The 2691-nt window shown below is 46.1% G+C and overlaps 1 pseudogene; it reads right to left on the bottom strand.

Annotated features, from left to right (window-relative positions):
• Nucleotides 1-1444: 1444 nt before the first annotated feature.
• Nucleotides 1445-2691, bottom strand: LOC119336525 (annotated as a pseudogene).

Genomic DNA, 2691 nt, shown 5'->3' with positions numbered 1-2691 from the left:
CCTCTCCCTCTCTTCTTGCTGGATCAAGGCATGGGAGACGTCACCGGGCTGTATGTGTGTTGAACGCGGAGGTGCCGTCCGTTCGGCACTAGGATCATCGGTGATTTGAATCACGACGAGTACGACTCCATCAACCCCGTTCACTTGAACGCTTCCGCTTAGCGATCTACAAGGGTATGTAGATGCACTCTCCTTCCCCTCGTTGCTAGTCTCTCCATGGATAGATCTTGGTGACATGTAGGAAAATTTTGAATTTCTGCTACGTTCCCCAACATCAATTTGCCTACTAAATCAACTAAGTCAAAATGTTCTATAAATCAACTAAATCAACTAGCCTACTAGATCAACTTGCCTACTAAATCAACAAAATCAAAATGTTCTAAATCAACTAGCCTACTAAATCAACTAAATCATATGAACTAAATCAAAATGTTGCATATGAACTAGCCTACTAAATCAAAATGTAGTAGGGAGGAGGGGTTGTGGATGGAGGAGGGAGGAGGGAGAAGGAGGGGCGACTGGAGGAGGGAGGAGAGAGTAGGAGGGAGGAGGGAGAAGGAGGGGTGATTGGACGAGGGAGGAGAGAGTACGACAGAGGAGGAAGGGCGGAGCGAGGAGGGGCCGACCGGTGGCGAGTCGAGGGAGGACGGAGGAGGAGGGCGGTACCGAGTCCAGCAAGGAGGAGGAGGTGACGGTGGCAGAGAGGGAGGAGGGGTAGGCGACGGCGGCCGGCGAGGAAGGACCGGCGCGGGGGGAGGGGTGAGGGGGAGGTCGAGTGAGTGTGAGTGTGAGTGTGGAACGGATAGAGGAGAGCGTGAGTGGTGGGAGGTAGCTAGTTTTAGTAGTAGCGCGGTATAAGTAAAGGCGATACAGCTAAACTACCTAGCAGTAGCGCCCTTCTAATTAACGTGTTGCTGCTATAACTAGCTTCGCGGCGGGGTCGTGGGAATTTTAGCAGTAGCATGGCTTAGTGGAGGCGTGCTACTGCTACTTTTATTTCAGCAGCGAGTTCTGGTTGAGCGCGCTACTGATAAATTGCGGCAGCGCCTTATTTTAAAACTCGCTGCTGGTAAGATCATGTGTATAGGCTTTTCCCTAGTAGTGTTTGGACTTGTTTTCTATCTTTTAATTTATTTATTTAATGAGCATGGCTTCTGTTTTTAGTTGACATGCTAATGTTTGCCTCACAATATTATAAGAGGTGCATTGTTGTAATACATGTTCCACTTCTTCATTTGTAAGATGACAATACTCTAAACAACAACAAAAAAACAACAAAATTGTAGGTATTGATGAAAACACATCATGGACCAAGACTTGGAACACACTGAGCATGCATATTTGTCCCAAATATCCTAATTAAGAAAATAGTCCAAAGGATAACGAATTTGGGAAAAAATATTTTATTTCAATATATCTCTTAAATGTAAGCGCTAAATAGCATCTACAAAAGCTCTCCATAGTCTATAAGACCATCAATATCTTGTCCAGTGGAAGAGGGCGGCACATCAACCCATCCACCATTTACCATGGAAGACTGTCCTAGATCGGTACCGCTAGAGCCTAAGTAATCATCTATCCCTAGGAAACTATTGTAGAACGACTGATCTGATAGAGCATAACCCCATTGTTCAGTGTTAAATGGGTCATCAATAGAAAAGGCATTGCCACTTGAGTACCCCAATAGTGGAGAGGCCTCCAAATTCTGCCCAGATGTTGAGTCGTGGTTTGCATCACTTTGTTGTGGTTGCACTATGTTGCAAGGACTTTCATAGTTCTGAACATGCAACTCCTCTGGTTGAGTTTGCTCATGTAACTGATTTGGTATGGGTTGGACATGGGAAGCCAAGTGTGGGGCTAAAGATGGTGGTGCAAAATCAAACATTTGTGGTACCTGCATAGGAAACATTGGTGCCGAAGTTTGTTCTGGTTGTGATGGTAGTGGATCTCCAGGTAGCTGGAGTTGTGAGAGATTGTGAGGCCACGATGACTGCATTAGTGAATGAGTAGTACCCAAATGATCCGTCGACAGAACACTTGGTAGTTGCAGATCTTGTGCCACACATGTGACACTGGTCTTGGCTTCACCACCATGCAATGGAGGTAGCCGGCATCTAATGTCTTTTTGGACCCGAGAGAGCTCATTGAAGAGCTTATTTAGATCTTCCAGACCGAGATCTTGTTCCTTCGTGAATAAAAGATTTGCCACCATACTTGGATTCTCTTCTTGGATACTTTTCATACGAAGTATGGAAAGTTGGTTTTGGTCTTCCTCGGTCTTGTTCTCCATGTCCAACTGAGCCACCTCGTTTTGTAGGCTTCCAATCCTGGCAGTGGTTGCCTCATTGGCGGAGGGAACTGCTGGTGGAGCTCCAAATAGGAAAGCATCAACAATGGGATCGGCCAATGGCGTCCCAAATGAGTGCATCTTTCCATTGTTTGTCTCTAGGACGACTGCAACCCTAGCCCTAGTGAGGGCAGAGATGTCGGTCGCCCTCTTGAACAAACCGGAACGTCGCTTGTAGAAGGTGAGATCACGATCTTTGTCATTATGGATGTATGCCACACCTGACCGCCGCTCTTTCCTCGGCATACTAATGTGGACAAAGAGGAAGAAACTTACTACTACAAATAGAAGCACAAGTACCTACAGAAAACTAGAGATTTACGAGTATTGTTGGCTAACCACAT

Source organism: Triticum dicoccoides, chromosome 7B (assembly GCF_002162155.2).
Source record: "Triticum dicoccoides isolate Atlit2015 ecotype Zavitan chromosome 7B, WEW_v2.0, whole genome shotgun sequence".
NCBI lineage: Eukaryota > Viridiplantae > Streptophyta > Magnoliopsida > Poales > Poaceae > Triticum > Triticum dicoccoides.
This window is presented reverse-complemented; position numbering and strand designations above follow the sequence as displayed.